This window comes from Euprymna scolopes, chromosome 8, assembly GCF_053919585.1.
Source record: "Euprymna scolopes isolate OS-2025 chromosome 8, ASM5391958v1, whole genome shotgun sequence".
Classification (NCBI taxonomy): domain Eukaryota; kingdom Metazoa; phylum Mollusca; class Cephalopoda; order Sepiida; family Sepiolidae; genus Euprymna; species Euprymna scolopes.
The window spans coordinates 70645972-70666011 of NC_136489.1; positions in this window are offsets into that span (position 1 = coordinate 70645972).

Consider the following 20040-nt stretch of genomic DNA (forward strand, 5'->3'; position numbering starts at 1 on the left):
TCGCATATTCCAAGCACGGATATTATTTTTTACTGCCACACCAAAGTTTGTGTTGGTCAAGAAACATTTTAATTATATGAGATATAAAATTTAGACTTAATTTATTTTAATATTAAAAAAATAAATTCATAGTTATAGGAATATGAAACTACACGGCGTTAAATAGATCTATGTATGTAACTCTAAAATTTAAGGGATTTATTAAAATTAAGTCGCGTATCAAATGTGTTTCAAAAGCTTTTATGAAATGCAATGCGTCTCCTTACGTCGCTTTTGATATTTTTGTTATTTGAAACTAAAGTTAACTTTAAAACTGACTCTTATATGACCTTTAAGAGAAACTTAAAGTTATATGAGGTTCAGGGGTGACAAGAGAAGTTTCTTGAATACCAGGTTATATTATTTCACAGCGTAACTTAATAAAACAACGAATAATAAAGCACAACGAATTGAATTGAATTAAATAATGAGAACGAATTAAAATTTTAATATCAAACATAAAAATTTTATTATTCTAAAATAAAATCAGGTTTCAAGATGATGACAACTCCAGTAAAATATACTCATCTTTACGACTGTTGTGATTTTATAACATGTCATGTATTAATTTGGTACAATTATTTCATACATGTGTAATACTCGTCCTAGAGTAGGTAAAATATTCTTTTGCTCGAAATACAAATGATACATAGGCATTAAACATTCCTCTATCCTAAGAATAACAAACATGTTCCAAATCAACTTCAATTTTCTCATTATTTATACGTCCCAAGCAACGTCAGGTAGCCCTGCTAGTATAATATAAAAATATCAATAATAATTGATATAAAAATATCAATATTAATTGAAATAAAAATATCAATAATAATTGATATAAAAATATCAGTAATAATTGATATAAAAATATCTGTAATAATTGATATAAAAATGTCAATATTAATTGAAATAAAAATATCAATAATAATTGATATAAAAATATCAATATTAATTGAAATAAAAATATCAATAATAATTGATATAAAAATATCAATATTAATTGAAATAAAAATATCAGTAATAATTGATATAAAAATATCAGTAATAATTGAAATAAAAATATCAATAATAATTGATATAAAAATATCAATATTAATTGAAATAAAAATATCAATAATAATTGATATAAAAATATCAGAAGAAATTGATATAAAAATATCAGTAATAATTGATATAAAAATATCAGTAGAAATTGATATAAAAATATCAATAATAATTGATATTAAAATATCAATATTAATTGATATTAAAATATCAGTAATAATTGATATAAAAATGTCAATATTAATTGATATAAAAATATCAATATTAATTGATATAAAAATATCATTATTAATTGATATAAAATATCAACAATAATTGATATAAAAATATCAGTAATAATTGATATAAAAATATCAATAATAATTGATATAAAAATATCAATAATAATTGATATAAAAATATCAGTAATAATTGATATAAAAATATCAGTAATAATTGATATAAAAATATCAATAATAATTGATATAAAAATATCTATAACAATTGATATAAAATATCAGTAATAATTGATATAAAAATATCAATAATAATTGATATAAAAATATCAGTAATAATTGATATAAAAATATCAATATTAATTGATATACAAATATCAATATTAATTGATATAAAAATATCAGTAATAATTGATATAAAATATCAGTAATAATTGATATAAAATATCAGTAATAATTGATATAAAAATGCCAGTAATAATTGATATAAAAATATCAATAATAATTGATATAAAAATATCTATAATAATTGATGTAAAAATATTAATATAATTAGTTAAATCTTAAGTGTTACGTAACAGCATATATAAAACTTATCTACGCATATCTTTTGCAATTTATGAATCCATATACACGTTCATTCATTTATTTTTTGTAATATGAATGCAGGAATATAAAATCAAACGAATACCGTTGATAACGTAGCTCATTTGAAAATATCGCAAACATACTTCATTGCTATTTTTTCTTCATTAGAAAAATCTAATTATTTATCAATCATCGTCCGCGCACATTCGATTAATTTCGAATTTGATAGTTTCTCAAAACTATTAATGGATTTTTACACTTATCAAATGTTAGAATGTGTCTATACTTACTTTAATTTTCATTAACGTTCGATGTTTTACATCTTGTATGAAGTTAATTATATTTTTCATAACAATTATTGATAAAGAGTTTGTTGCAATGTATTTTTTTCTTTTAAGCTAATATATGTAAACGAGAAGTAAAATTAGGTTTAATTAATTTCAATTTAATATCAATAACGTAGCGCATTTTCGTATTTTTCTGAGATCTTACATTTTATATATATATATATATTTATTAGAGTGAAACACAGAACCTTGAGTTATTCAGATATGGATGTTTTTCTGTCTTCCATCTTCTTGTCGACTCTTATGGCTTTAAAGCACTAAAACGAACTTAATTAAATATAGCCATCTTCTACTATAAAGACTGATTGAGATGTACATTTTTAGTCGCAGCTGTAGAAGTTTCATTTATATGGAAGGACAGCTAGAAAACGTGTGGAAATTGAGACACGAACGCAGCGACAACAGGTATCTATAAAATTAAGAAATGGATTTTCTCATACAGAAGCGCCGAAATGAGTATTGGAGTCCCTTGCTTTCGTTGCTTATCTCATTTAGTGAATTGTTACAGGTTAAATATTGTGTATTTGATTTAAATACAATAGACGTATTTGTGAACGTAATGAATGAAAAATGGATTCATATTATAAATTGTTATCAATCGAAATGAGAGTTATTTGAATGAAATTGAAGTGAAATACTATTTCGTATAAGAAAACAATGACTAAATTTAAATAAATTCTTGGTAAAATAAATTATTGATTCATCAGATTAATTGCTATTCATACAACCTCTGTAAAAGCAACACTATAATTATAAATGTGTACATATATATAATGTCGATTAATCAGTTTTAAATTGAAATTAATCCTGATTAAAATATCATGAAATTAAAATATTATAATTCTATTATTGAAAAATATTGTAAAATAAAATACACTTTTGGATAATTATGCTTAAAATCAAGATGACAAATACAGAAAAACATAAACTAATTTTTGACTGTCGTAATTCTCGCGCAGGTTAAAAATAAATACAGTTCAATCTAAAATTGTGCGTCTATAAACTCTTTTCATCTATATCTTTTACACACACACAAATATACATACATACGCGCATATATATATACACACACAAATATATATACACACACATATATATACACATATATATGCACACACAAATATATATACACACACACATATATATATATATATATATATATATATATATATATATATATATATATATAAACATTTAAACAATATAGACGGAAATCTTTCAAAAGTTCTTTCAATTATCATCTCGTCATAAGAAAATTGATGGTATAAAATGAAAGATAATGTTATTGACAAAAATGAAGAGCACTGGCGGAATTTTAAAGTGCCAAAATGGGATTAAAATAAACAATTTAATCAGATATATCTGTATAAGACGATCAAATGACGCTGCATGAGAGGAAATACAGCGGGAAGGGCATATAAGTGCCCCAAAGAGAGTTAACGCTTTTATCGACTTCTGCTAGCACAAAGAAGGTTTTCGAATAGCAATAGAGACAGGTTCCAAAATTCTTGAATAACTTTAGGAATACGCTCTAAATAACACCTCAACCACTCTATTTTATACTTATTTGTTTACTAACAAAATAGCAGAATTCACTGTTGCAGAGGAAGGGAGACTCACGGATCTTACCTTTCCTTGGGTAGTTTTGGATGCTACGTGCAGGTTTTTACGAGTATACAAGTGAAAAGCAGATCGCCTCACATAACCAGCATCCTACTGGCATTTAAATTAATAAACGTTACTGTTGTGGATGCAGGGGAAAGTATCCTTGCGGAAAGAGGTAAATATAGGTCTCGTAGTATATGCCAAACGCAAGGAAACAAAGTAGAAGCAATTAATAGTACTTCTAAATATCTATTTGATCAAATTTATACTATTATCTTTTATCCACATACCAACGTATAAATTAAGCCGACTTTTCGTGATTTGTGCACAAAAGAAGACCCATTTACATCGAGGCCAGTAAAAGTCGGCTTCCTGTAAATGGTAGTGAGAAAACTACTTCTTGAACGTTCAAAAGAACATCTAAGAAAGGAAAATGGTTATCTTTCTTATTTTTCAAAAAGTCCCATGAAGAAAATACAACACATTAAAAGGTTCTGACCTTTCACTTTGCGATACAAAGATCACGAAAGTGTCGCTAACATACTTGACATACGTAGTGAGTTTAGTTCCAGAACTAACAAGAACGGATTCATAATAACCGACGAAGATATTAGCTAAAGTAGAGGCCTATGGACTTCCCATTGAACCCTTGTCGACTTGACTGTACATAATATACGCGAAGTTAAAGCTGACTGGTATAGTGTACATTAATATGAGTTCTTTAAATAATTAAGAGAGGTCAAGCGACTGCCATCAAGTGCGTTGTGGAAAATACACAGTCTCATCTAATGCTTGTTGGTAAAGAGACTGGACACATCAAATCATCACATAAAGGATTCTCAGAACCTGAACCTAACTAGCGTAGACATTGAACGAACGGATGAACAAGGTATGCTTTGCGTAGTATATAACTCCCGCACAGGTTGCAAGATTTCTAAAAGCTATTGAGCCAAAGTATGCTGCGCAGTTTATCATAGATGAAATAATTAACAGTAGAACACATTGCTTGTGTATTTGAGGGAGACCTTAAAGTCTGAGACGAAAGGGCCCAGATAGTGTAATCGTGTCATAAACGTCTTTCAGAAAAAAGTTCTTATAAATAATTCAAGTATAATATATAACAATATAATAATGCAATATATATATATATATATATATATATATATATATATGTATATGCGTATGTGTGTGTACGTGACTGTGTGCGTGTACATTTTTGTGTTTCAAAATATTTTTAAGGTGTGTTCTTTGATTGTTTTTTCTTTTCCTACTCTAAAATTATATCTATTATTTTGTTGTGTTTTGAGAGAAATTACAGTAAGACTAAAGGTACAAGTGAAATTGTTTTTTATATATTTTTTCAAAAAAAAATTTGTATTCCAACATGGCATTAAATAATAAAAAGGAAAATATATATAAACATACACACTTTTCGTTTTAATTTATCAGACATACATATATTTCTGTCTGTCTGTCTGTCTGTCTGTCTGTCTGTCTGTCTGTCTGTCTCTCTCTCTCTCTCTCTCTCTGTGCTATATTATACATATATGTTAAGTAAAATTGCGTGTATTATATAAAAATATAAACAGCCAATCAATCTCAGGAAATATCTAGAAGCTTCATGAACAGTTGCCAAAGTAGTGGTCAAATATATAAATACTAGCGCTTGTACAAGGTAAACGAAAAATATAGAATATATATATTTTTTATATGCCCATCCCACAATAATTACAAGCCGTTTTTTTTTTTCATAAGATTTTTTAAATTTATAATGATTAGATTCTTTTGCAAGTAGTCATGAAAAAAGAGTGCCTCATATGTGTAAAGTTTCCGAGTCGACTATCGTCGTAGTCGTAGTTTTTCTACCGGTGCGTGCGTACGTGCTCTATTTATACTACTCATCAGACGACGGTGTCACTCTTTTGTGTGTCCCGTCTTAATGGTCGTTCCTATTCTCTACATGCCCTCCCCCCACCATGTGACCACACTACCGTCGTTTTGTGGTCATGTGACTGGAGAATTCCGTGTAGTAGTGAGTTGGTCCTTGCATTTGAGGGGAAAGTGGCCTTGGTGCTCGTGTTACCCTCATGCTGCGTCGTGGGACCGGACTCGTCTGCATTGGCTTGTGGTTGATCGGATCTTGGTCCACCTCCATATCTGTTTCTGATGTGTCACAATCAGCTTCTTCCACCTCCATCATCTCATGCATGTTGCACGGTGGTTTGCTGTCCTCCCTTCTTGGTGTTTGGGGAGGTGGTTGTTGGGGTTGTTGAGTGGGTGGATACTCCGGCGTATCCATGACCGGTTTGATTTTCCTAAGGAAACGGCGATTGCGTAATGTGATCCTGCCGCTACCATCCAACCGTATCCTGTACTGCCTGTTACCCATTGTCTCGACGACTCTCCCAGTTTTCGCCCATCGTCGTGGATTTGGTCCCTCCTGATTCTGCACCTGCACCGACTCGCCGACTCGGAGCTGTTGGAGGGGGCGGCTGTGTATGTCGTACTGTTCTTTGTTAAGTACGTGCCTTTTCGCCATCGCCCTCTCTCTCAAATCTCTGGTCTCCGTCCAACGCTTGTGGATGCAGTATTTTTTGCGAAGTGCGGGGAGATGGCCCCTTACTGTTCGACCATATAGCATTTCCGCCGGCGACAATCCAAGGTCCTGACTGGGCGTATTCCTATGAGTCATCATCGCCCGTGCTGCCCGATCATGATGTAGGTGTCCGTAGCCATCAACGCAGTCCATCAGCATTCTTTTGGCCGTTTTTACGGCCAGTTCAGCTCGGCCATTACTCTGGGGGTAATGTGCAGATGATATGCGCCTTTTTACGCCCCAGTCTTCTAGAAACGATTTGTATTCTAGTGAATCGAATGGTGGCCCTCCATCGGATGATATTTCCTCCGGCGCACCATACGTGCAAAACCAAACCCTCAGAGCGTTACACACCGCTGCAGCCCTTCCTGATGGTAGTGGTGTGACCTCAATCCAACCGGTATATCGGTCCGCGTATACCATGTAACTTTTCCCGTGCATATCTAGCAAGTCAGTGACTGTCTTTTGAAATGGGAATTCCGGGTTTATGGGTGGCATTAATGGTTCCCTAGGCTGGGATGGGGCGATCGAATTGCAACTCCGACATTGCGCCCTTGTTTGTCGGATGCTGGCGTCTAAACCAGGCCAAAATAACCGTTGTCTGGCGTTAGCCAACATACCATTCACCCCTTGATGGGCGGAGTGTAATGCCTCTAACACCTCGGCTCTAAGCCGTTTCGGTATCAAAATTTTGTCCCCTTTTATGGGTACCCCTTCCAGACAATATAGTTGGTCTGCCATCGGCCAGAATTGCCGGATTTCTGGTGGTAGTTCGTGGCGTGACCTTGGGAACCCGTCTTGAATGTATGACGCCAACGTTCGGCACTCCTCATCGGTGGCTGCAGCTGCGACTATCCTATCCCAGGTGATCGCTCGGAACTTGGGGTCATGTGCGTATGCAGCTATGATGGATGCTTGTATACTCCCCTCGATTTGCTGGGAAGTGTCAGTGCCCTTTAGTCTGCTGTGTCTTGACGGCGCCGGGTATCGGGATGTGCAGTCCGGTGCTGCGTTGAGTTTCCCGGGAACATGCTTAATCTGGAACCTGTACATCAACGACCGCTCCTTGAATGAGAACAGGCGGGGATTTTTTATATTCTCCAAGATCTGATCCGAGAAAATTTTCACTAGGGGCTGGTGGTCCACAGTGACCAATAGGTCTGGGGATCCCAGGATGAACATCCTACAAGACTCCAAGCCATAAATCAGCGCTAGAGCCTCCCCCTCTATAGGGGAATAACGAGATTCTGCATCTTTCGTGAAGCGAGACCCGGCCAAAATCATCTTCCAGTGGTCCTTACCACAGTTGGGACCTAATTCCGTTGGGCATTGGCAATGCTTCTGGAACAGAAAATACCCAATGCCAACCTTACTGAAGTCGGTTGAAAGGCAGGTCGCTCTGTTCATATCGAAGGTTTTCACCCCTTCTTCGATTTTCTGAACGATATTCCTCTTCGACTCTTCGAAAAGTCTATTCAATGTGTCGTCCCAGTAAAATTTACGGTTCTTTGTCCGTAGCAACTCTCGAAAAGGGGCCATTATATCGGCCTGTGCAAATGTATACGACACCTGGTTAACTAAACCAAACCAGGACCTGATACCAGTAATGCTCGTTGGGGTCGGGAAATTGAGAATAGCCTCCATCATTTTTTTAGTTGGCTTCACGCCGTCCGAGGTTATCACAAAGCCGGCAAATTCAACTTCATCGTCAGCAAATTGAAATTTGTCAGGGTTAAAGACTATCCCACTTTTACCACAATGGGTAATATAGTCCACAGTATGCCAGAAAGCCAATTCTAAGGACCTGTCCCATAGGAGTGTGTCGTCTATGCACCGGGTCTTTCGAGGCATGTCAACTGTGATGTCATCGAACCGGCGCGTGTACCCGTCCCCGGATGCGTGAAAACCCTGGGGAGCCCTGAGATACCGATAACGGCCCCATTCCGTTATGAACGTGGTCGCTTCCCGGGCTTTTGGGGAGAGTGGCAGACTATGGTACCCATTCCATGCGTCCAAGACAGTCTTTTTGGTTTGGGCAGGCACCACGGACACCTGATTAAAAGGGGACGGTGTGTGATGAGTCTCTCTCATCGTTGCTGCATTCAATTTTTGTAGGTCTACCGTCCTTCTTGGTGACCCGTCTTTCTTTGGAGCGACTACCATCCTCGAACACCAGATCGTAGGTGTGCCTGCTGGTACCGGTTCGATAATACCCAACGCAACATCTCGATCCAAAGCATCCTTTACCCTTTTCTTCCAGTGATGAGGGACTGGAATGGGTGTGTGTATGGCCGATGGTTTCGCCACCGAGGTAAAAGTTATATCCAGCGGCCTCCCTACCATGACTTGTAACGGTTGATGGGGGCAGGTGTTGAATGCGCTGGAGTTAAAGTGTTCACGTAACCACTTCTCTAACCGTTCCCTATTATCTTCAGTGAGGGTAAACGGGATCCTCGCTGGCTTATCCGGGACGGATTCTCTTTTCGGACATCCACACGGTGCTGTCCCACTTTCTGAAGCCGATAAATCGGCCTTTGATACTCGATGCGGGAAGTCGCGATTGATTACTCCTAGGTCTTTGAGGGCCGATTCTGACAAGTAGAATCCTGACGTGTTTTCTGAAACGTAGACCACTTGTCGCGTTTCTTTCTGACCAAGCTTAATCTGAGTCAGGACCACCCCCTTGATATCTAGGGGTTCGTCTGTGATTCCTCGTATCCTGTGGGTGGTAGGTATCAAGATCCTGCTGGTGCACCCTAATATTTTCAATATTTCTGGGCCACTCGAACACGTCTGGGCACCGGTATCTGCAATGGCCTGGATGCGGTGTTTTCGACGGCTTACTCCCTTATCCAAAGCGCACCCGAATTTAGCCTGGGACTTTGGTATCAGGGACACATCGACCATTAATGAGGGTGGTGGCTCAGGGGGACTTCTCCTGAATCCACCACTGCTCCATGCAGTGGCACTGCTGCTATTCTACCTTTTTGATTGTAACATGCCGGTGCCCCCTCCATTCTGCTGCCGAAAATACTCGATTGACGTGTGGCATCGTTTGTTGACTCCGCCGTCGACCTCTCCTGTTTCCGGCACACTCTTTGTAAGTGGCCTGTGACGCCACAATTAAAACATTTCAGCCCCCTCGCCGGGCAGTTCTTCCGCCCTTTTAACCCACTGGGGTGTGAGGTCCTCCCACACCCTTCACAGGGACTATTCTGAGGGTTTTTGAGCGGCTGCTCCTTCCGAGCTGGGTTTTTTTTCGGTTGTTAGTAGGCCAAAAGTTGAGTGTCCCTCTGAGCCTCGTTGCAACTGAGGAGCAGACGTCTCTGTAGTTTCTAAACTAACCAGCCTGTGAAGCTTCTGCTCCACAGTGGTTAGAATATTTGCTTCGGCCAGCAATTTACACTGGTACTCCGCATTTGCCAGACCAGCTACGAGTTGGCCAGCTACCATGTCCTCCGAATAGTTTACGGCTTGCCGGCAGTTCTCGTTGGGGCACAGAACCGTTAAATTGCAAAACCGTGCCTGGGACCGAAGCTTTGCCAAGAACTGTGTGGGTCCCTCTCCCGTCTGTTGTCTGATGTTATGAAATTTATGTCTATGCACCTCCGGGTGTAGACCTTTCACCGCAATGAACTGTATATGCCTTAAGAGTTGTTCCTCTGTGACAGAATTGAGGGTTCCAGGCCCAACTAAGTCAAATAAAAGTCTATTTACCTCATTTGAGCAGGCTGTCCTTAGTTCATTGCGGATTTCCACGGGGTCGGTAAGGCCGCACATTTGTTTGTATCGGGCCCACGAGTCGATGAAAAGCGCCCAGTCCGCGTCGGTGAATCCATGTTCGATACGTGGCCAGTCTGGTTTCTTGGTGTTAGACCGACTCGAGGCACTCCCTCCGCGAAGCTCATTGTTTTCTCTTTGCAGATTTATTAGTTGTTGAATCAACTGCATGTATTGGCCGTCCTCGTGTTGTCCTGACGCCATTATACTCAAAAAATCGTGCAAAAGAAATTATGTTGAAAAAATAAATCCTGTTCGTAGCGCCATGTAAAGTTTCCGAGTCGACTATCGTCGTAGTCGTAGTTTTTCTACCGGTGCGTGCGTGCTCTATTTATACTACTCATCAGACGACGGTGTCACTCTTTTGTGTGTCCCGTCTTAATGGTCGTTCCTATTCTCTACCATATGGTTTCTTGGATTTGAATTCCCAACTGACTCTTTTAAATTTCCCAATATGCAGTCCTAAGATTTTACGTGTAAAATTCGTATCCATGTTCTGCTTAGATATCTCATGCGGGCAACCGTCAATTTGTTAAATATGTAGACCGTGTGTACCGAGAAATTATTTTGATAAAAACATGCACCTCTAGGCAAATTCATAAAACAACAAAATAATCATAGAATCTTCCAAAAATGTATCTGGATGAAAGCTATGAATCTGACACTATGTTTAATAAATAGCCTACTTTTACCGAGAAACTATTTGGACTAGGAAGTGTACCTGACGACAAATGTAAGGAACAACATAAAATAATTACCGAATGAGCAAAAATCATTTGAATAAAAATTGTGAACCTGTCCCCAGGCACCTGCGCAAAAAAATACAAAAGTCTTAATAAATTCTATAAAAAGCTGTATGTTAAACGTATGATATTTGAAAGGTTATTTTCGGCAAAAGATTTAAACAGGTGTAATCAAGTTAACCAAAATCAGGTCAATTTAGTGACACGATAATGGCATACTCAAACGCATTGAGGTGTGATCGTAGTAACAATATCGTTCCAAGAGCGCGTGTCAGATGGCTAGAAATTGTTATATAATAACAAACGAAAAGCATATCGTTGTTGTTTGACAAGTTGTGTCCGTCAAATTCAAATGTGAATCTCTATTTTAACAACCAACTATCCATAACAAATATACAGTATTATATTTTTCATATAACAGTGTATTATAATTCTTTTAAATAAAGCAGAAACATACCCGCAATTACGCTCCCATTCGATTTATTCTGTAATAATTAAGTCTAGTCTTCGGTAATTACAAAAAAATGACGTGATAAAAAATTACGCAGGAATTCATTAAAAAATTGATCGAATTATTGAAAATAATTATTGAAACTAATCAACTTAAATACATAAGTAAGACAAATATAAAAATAGCAAAAATAGATTGAATTATCAGTAATGATTCCCAGCTGTGGAATAAGGGAAATATGTTGCTTTGAGCAGAGAAAATAATTATGGAAATATTTTGAATTTTGAAAATAGCGCATCTCATAAATTAGGCGATTACTATAATTTGATATTCGACAATTGTATACGCGGCAAAATTCCAATCATCCACTTTTTTATGATTCTCTTGTGGACACCGTTTGTTTGTTCGTGCATTTTTAATTTTTGCAATGTCCGGTCAACTGTTTCCATTTTTGTGCATATTAGCTCAGCTTTATCAACTTTTTGTTGGCTCATACATACTATTTTAATATTTTATGGCACACGTGTGGTTTGCAATTTAATGGTGAGCATTATCTATGTTTAGCGCATGTCTGACGTGTTTTTATGCTTATTGTTCATTGCTCATTGCTCATGGTTAGGTTATGTTCGCTGAGTTAATTTTGTTTAATTTTATCTGGCGCTTTTTACCAGGTTTTGTTTTCAATATTTATCATTTAGACATTAACTGAACAATTTCAGTAACAACCCTAGAAGGAGAATAGGTGTACATGAGTGATATTCTTTTATATTAAAAAAGAGAAATTATGTTAATCTTTTGTTTGCGCAAGTTTACTCTGGATTTTTTTTATTGCTACCATAAGTGGTTGACCTTATTTACACCCACCCACATAGCTCTCTTCACTCTGTGTGTTCAGCACTCATAATATATACTTATCCCGCCTTCTATTCGACCTCATTCAGACACCTGTTTTTCCTGTATAACGCAATCATACCCTAACATGTACCTTGTTTATTTAATTTAATATTATCAAGAAAATTAAGAAATTAAAACTTGCTTATTTGTTATTAAAATTGGTGTAATGTTTATTATTAGGTTTTAATTAAAATCAGTTTTTAATTAAAACCTCGCCTAAATTGTATTTAGAAATTTTAGTGTTAAAAGTTATAGTAACAGCTAACTGACGCTGAACTAATATGCTGATATATTTAGATAGATAGATATTATTTAGCTACCCGTTGGCCATTAAAAGGTAAAATGGAAAATGTTTAAAAAAATAAGTGATTTGAGATTATATTGTCTTTCATTGTCTTGAGAAAACATTTTTGTAAGTGATGATTAAAAACTCAGAAAACCTCCAGAGCACTACTGCAAGCACTAAATTAAGAAGGCCCTACTAAAAGGACTACTTAAATCAAGTTTCTACCGCACCCCTTCTTGAAGAAAAAATATTTTTAAGTTAGTCCAAAAAAAAATAAATCGTCAGAATCCACAGGAACAATACTAAAAGCAGTAAATATAGTTATAAATATGATTATAGTTATATATTGTATATTTATATATAAAAGAGTTTTTTAACACAACGGGGTTTAATTACATTCGTTTGTAAGAAGAACACGTTAAAATTAGTTAAATTTAAAATATATTGTTGATATTGTGTATGGTTTGAATAGCAGCAGTGGCTTTTAATATCGAACTTAAGACAGGGCGGCCATAAAATAAGTAAGCAGACGAAATTTTGAAACTGAAAGCCACAAACCGGATGGACGGTTAAAACGCCCAAGAAAGCAAATTGGTCTGAGTTTTATAATTATATAGATTTATGAATTATATTTCCTATCCAATCTATGTATTACCTTTATAATTGATGCATTGAAAAATCCTGACAACTCTAAGAATGCATTACTCAGTCTATACAAGTCTACCAAGCAGTAACTAATGGGGGAGAGTAAGCTAATCTTGATACTTCAGATTCTAAATATAGTCCAGTGCCAATCTTTTTTCTTATATTGATAATTTTATCCAATAAACTTGTTCTGTGTGTTGAGTCTCATGTCATCAATTTATACTGATTTCATTTTCTAAATATATATCAATAATATTTTCATTATTTTATCATCCTCTATGTATTACTGTTTGTATATATTTTTTATGAATCATACCTACCTCCATGAGTCCACATTATATAAAAACGTAAATTTTGTTGACTGTACGACCTTCAAGTTATAAAGGTAATTTTTGAACAGAAACATGCGCTAATTGTTGAACAGTTCGTTAGAATATCAGCAAAATACGTTATTCCAAGCAAACGATCACCTCTGAATAATTCATAGGCTTCGAATAGCCCTAGAGTCTTGACATAAAAATGTTTGTGAATGGCGCTCGCAATATGTTGGGTAATCTTAGCTTTACGCCATTGGTTGATCCGATGCACATATACAGCATCACACTGATAAGTCAAAAGCTAGAACAAAAAGATGTTTATGTGAAATGAAAATCTGGTCATCAAGGCAAGTAAGTAAAGCATTATGGTACTGAAAATTCTACGAACATATTTGAAAACAGCTTTTGAAATTTTGTTAATAAAAGTCTGATTAATTTTACTGATTTTATATAGATTTTATATTATACGTTTCTATTCCTTTTATACTATTTTCATCATCCGAATCGCCACCGTATGACTGCCCTATAGCGGTATAATTTAGAAACTCCTACAAATGACACTGGCTATAGTTTACCTTTTTTATACGAACTTTCACAAATTACCGAGGTCAAAAGCTGCTCCATAATAAGAGTTAATGAGATTTTTAGTTAAATATTAAAATTTTATTGAAAAAAAAAACAATTATAACTAATTCGCAGGACGACCCGACAGTTATTTATTGATATTAGACTTGAAAATGACCACGATGTAGTCTGTAAGAAAACATGTCTGCGATAACTTGTTTTTTCTTAGATAGGAACTCCTTTCTTGGAAGTTCTATTAGATTTCAGATTCAAATAAGACAAAAGAAAATTCTTTACGGTGTTGCTAAGAATGTTTTACTGGGAGAAGAACCAGAACTTAAATTTCAGTCGATCAGCAACTATAGAAATATCAATAGAGTAATGAAAGGCTAGCAACGTCTCTTCTTTGAGAAAGAGATTCCAGAAAACTTTCCATTAGACTGTTGTGTCGATTTTATACTAGTATAGACCGTTTACAGTTAACTTTTGTTTATCATGTCTTTTTCTACATACCTTAACAATACAAAATACATGTTACAATATGCCTTTGTTCTGAGATTGATTAACATTTGAAAATAATTCGGTTATATTTAACCGTAATTTATAATTAACGAGATCAGTCATCCAAACTTGCTTAGTTATCCGCATATTTCTCCCGCTTTCTTTCACTCTATATTGAAACTCCATTAATATAGAATATATTACTCGCATACTTCTTAATGTCTCTACGGGCATTAAGAAAAAGAGTAACTCTCTTTTTCCAGCATCGCTATCAGGTGGACATACGTGGGTCTATACACAACACAAAAATGTTGGTGATATAATTGGAGAAATAAAAAATTTGTTTTTTTTTTACGTCTAGATCAGAATTATTAATAAAAAAAAATAACACATCTAAATAATAATGGCATAAACACTTGAAAAAACTAAGGGTTATCAAGAATGAAAAGATTGAAGGTCAAGGAGGGTGAAAGTACCGAAGAGGGAGAACACTAACCAGACTTCCACTAAAAGAGGGCAGTGAACACTGCAACTTTTTGCCACCGAAACCCCAGGTAATACCAATGGCTGTCGTCTGAGTCAAATTAATGGTAAGCGACTATTACGATAACGCGTCGTCATTTGCAATAATTATTGAGATGGAGAGAAATGGAAATAATGAGAGACTTGTTGTTACTCACACTTCAGGAAATACAACAAATAATTTCCGGTGAGTGGTGGTCTACTGAGTAAATAATATAGAAAAATAGCTTCATTCGTTTAGTTATGAAAGAAGAATGTCTCAACAAATATTTAATAGTTTTCTTTTCCTGAATGAAATGAGAATATAATAGATAATGGTAGCGGTTGTGTTCCACCAGGTCACAGATAGGTCTAGTACGTCATAAACGTAACGAAACAAAAGTATTTATGATATGAAAATACTTTCGGGCAACTCATAAAACGACACATCATTAAGGTAATTACCAATAAAGTATGCAATGAATCGAAGTGAAATAAAAGACGAAAGACAAAACAATTACAAATCAAATCGAACAAAATATAAAAGGTTGATTCAACAAAACATTTGATATTATGAAATTATTAATTTAGAAATTGAGACAAGAAAAGCAATGCGTTCTTTTAGTCCTATTTTCGAATTTGATATTACTAATAAATAACATAAACTATAGAAGAACACCAGCATGATTAATCTTAAGAAACCGTAAAAGTTGATCGATCAGGTCAATGTGAACTGGGTGAGTGAGTTTGTTTTGTTTAACGACATTCAACCTCTGGGAGCCATTTTATGCCAAGAAAAATTTTAATTGTTTTTATTGTCAACTAGCGGGACCTGTGGAAATTCCGCAGTGTACTCATTCATATGTAATATATTGATGTTGGCATTCTGTAGATATTCATGTAAATCGAGACGCTCTGATATTATTGTAGATTTTTGTTAAAACTACAAAATTATTTATCTAAGCTAGCAGAGACATAAACTACGCTTAAATATGATATTTTAATTCTTGCAGATTTTATCTATATTATTAATAGTTAAGTTCTATCGATTTTTATATATTATAAAGTTACGGTTTCAAAAATAAAAAAATATATCTATACGGCATGTTAATCAGCTTGAATCGAAATCGAAACCAAAACTTATGAAAAAGATATATATATATATATATATATATATAAATTGAGTACCTTCAGCCATAATCGAAACCGAAACCAAAACTATTGAAGAATATATGATAAAATTATTTATGAAAAAAAGAATTTACTGGAGTACCATCATCTATAATCGAAACCGAAACTAAAACTTATGAAAAATTCTTAATAAAATTATTTGTAAAAATAATACATGACTTAAGTGCCATCAGCTATAATTAAAACTGAAACCAAGACTTATAAAGAGTTTTGATAATATTATTTATTACAAGTAATGGAAGTCCATAACATTTAAACGACTCGGATGTAAGCGTGGACCAAAAATAATAAAATAACACACACGCTATCATAGTAATATATAGACTATCGGGGTCTGTGTAAATACCATAGGAGACACATTCACATGTAATATATTGATGTTGGTATTCTGTAGATGTTCAATGTAAATGGAGACACTCTGATATTATAGTAGCTTTTTGTTTAAACTGCAAAACTATTTATCTAAGCTAGCACGAACACCTGGCAAGGCCCGGCCGTAAAGTACGCTTAAATATGATATTTTAATTTTTGCAGATTTCGTATACATTATTATAAAGTTAATGTTCTATCGATTTTTATATGTTATAAAGTTGCGGTTCAAAACATTAAAAAAAATGTATCCATATGACTTGGGCTCATTAACTTCAATCGAAACCGAAATAAAAACTTATGAAATATATATATATATATATATATATATATATAATGTTAGTTTCTTCAGCCATAATCGAAACCGAAATTAAACCTGTGAAGAATTCTTGATAAAATTATTTATAAAAAAATTGATGACTTGAGTGCCATCAGCTTTTATCGACCTTAACCAAAACTTATGAAGGATTCTTGATAAAATTATTTATGACAAGAAATGGAAGGCCATAACACTTAAATGACCCTGATGTAAGTGTAACACAGATAATAACAGATTATTTGTGAAGTTTGTTTTCAAAAGTAAAATGGTTTCAATTTCTTAAAAACTTTATGTGAACAGAGTGATAGATGAAAGGTCGAAGCATAACACTCGTAATAACACTATAAATAACAATAAATGTTACGTAAAACACATACATAGCTTTGATTAATACAACTTCTTTCAGTAGAGAAGTGTAGATACTTTTGCTTATTTTAAGTTTTGGTAATACTAGGGTTCGAGTATTAGAGAAGGAGGAAGAGTTGCAAATGACAGAGGTAATTCTAGGGAGGGAAATTGACTGTCTGGGGTTGCAAAGATGACGTCAATAGAAGCCGGATCCATGATTGTCGGTCAGGGCAATATCTTGTTTTATCCTTTCGTCTTTTTGCATACTGTTGATTCGAACAAAAAAAATAAATAAATAATGAAAAAAATATTTGCCAATTTCGTTCTGAGTTTGGCCGCGGAGTTAAGAGATGCAGTGGGTCGATAGCAAGAATATTACGAGGTGAATCCCTTCGAAAGAACATAAGACCTTTAGAACATAGAAGGGATGGTCGGTATAATGTGTAGCTAGATAAGTTTTATGGTGCTCGGGGCGATGGATAAAGGAAAGTGTCAAGCATCTCTTATCACTACTAGAGTCCGCCGGCAATGACGTCAAAGAAGTTCAAAATGGGGATAGCAGAATTCACTGGGATTTAGTATCAGCGAGACTGACCGACAATTCAAACAATAAACAGAAAAGATGTGGAGGAATGTTCTGACGTTATCCATCCCAATAAAAAGAGGCAACTAGACAACGGAGAGTAGAACGAAAGCGGGATGACAGCAAACATTATGTCTCAGCCATTTTGCACACTCACACCCGCCACCCTGTTACTCCTTCTTGCTGTTAGTATTGTCTAGGGAGAAACACCATTGATCTAATAATTTCTCGTTACTTGTTATTAAAATTACAAGAGATTCTATTTTGTTTACGTCTGATTGTGGAAGCGCGCATAATTGTACAGATTCAATCAAACCACGACTAGCGATCCGGCTAGTCTTATGAATAACACAACAAAAGTATTGGTAAAATATAATGCCACACAACTGCTTCCTTTCTGAATGCAATATGTAATATAACGGGGCTGTATATATTTATGAGTATATACTATCGTCTAGTGAACGATATACTCTCGTATATATATTTACGTGTCAATATATTTTATCGTCTAATAATGAGAGTATTAACAGGACATATAACATAATAAAAAATGTGACGGATAACAGTTCTCTTTGAAAGTTGGTTAACATCGGCCAATGGGAAAACATACCTGGTTTATCTTTTGTATTGTTTGACGGGAATCTGCAAAGTAAATTCATCCTAATAAATCAACAAATCTCGAGTTGTCTTTTTAGCAACATTATTTAGAATGTTCCCTCATTAGAAAGCTGCAAGGCTGATCCTAGATCTTTACTATCAACATCTTTTGACAGTCTCCCCTGCTCGGAGCCATTACGGTCCGTACGCCGTCTCTCTCCTGACTACCGACTGAATCTGCTAACTCTAACTGCAACCTCTTCGCTCCAACTGTGTGTATTACGTTTTTAAACGAAGTATATATTGTTAAATAATAAAAGAAAGAAATATCTACATTAATGATCTTCCAAACCACATCCTTACATCATTTATCGTTATTTCCATGGCAGATGCTCGTCTGAACTCCAATCTCTGGTCCCCCCCCTCGCCAATCTTTCACGAGAAACACCCGTCTAGCTGAATCCACTGTGAAAAATTTCCCCCACTCTATATCTGTGCCTAAATCAAAACGCGGATTCCATGAACAAAGCTTCTTTCTTAGAACTGCACGCCTGTGGAACTCTGTTCCGTCTGCCTGCTTCCCTCCGGACTACAATTTGGATGTCTTCAAGTCCAATGTTAACAAATTCCTAATGAACCGCCCCCTTAAGTAAACACTTCAGCAAATCTCCTCACTAACTTAATGTACTTGCAATAACCCTTATCCCTGAGTGGCTTCCGGGCCTTGATAAGTGGTGATCACTGTGTAAAAACAAAAAAATTCGTAGACATTTTTGCTGACGACACTACCATCTATGGTAGCACATCTAAGACAGTAAACGACCAAGTTCTCTCCGATTCTCTCTCCTCTGTTCTTGATCACGTTGTACAATGGGGAAAGGAGTGGCTGGTTACTTTTAATGCATCTAAAACCAAGCTTCTATCTTTACATCATCAATGTTCTGATCCCCATCTGGCATCAATTAAAATGAATGGCTCTCGTCTTGGGGAGGCCTCAAGTTTTGACAGGCTTCTGGGCTTGACCTTTACTCCTGATCTTAAATGGAATACGTATATCAAATCTGTTGCCAAGGCCGCTGGAAAAATGGTCGGATCCTTCTATCGATCCAGTAGATATCTCACTGCTGATGCAATTCTCTATCTATATAAGAGCCAGATACGTCCAAGGATCGAATACTGTTGCCACATATGGGCAGGAGCTGCTAGAAAAGACTTGTCCTGCCTTGATAAGGTTCAAAATAGACTTCGTGGCCTGGTGGGAGATGTCCTTTTCTCTTCGCTGCAACCTCTATCTCACAGAAGAGATGTTGCGAGTTTCTCTCTGCTTTATCGTTATTTTCATGGAAAGTGTTCGACTGAGCTTCCATCTATGGTCCTCCCTCGCCAAACTTTCACAAGAAACACTAGACTAGCTAAAAACATTATCAATAATTTTCCCCACTCTTTATCTGTGCCTAAACCTAAACATAGATTCCATGATCAAAGCTTCTTTCTTAGAACTGCACGCCTGTGGAATTGTC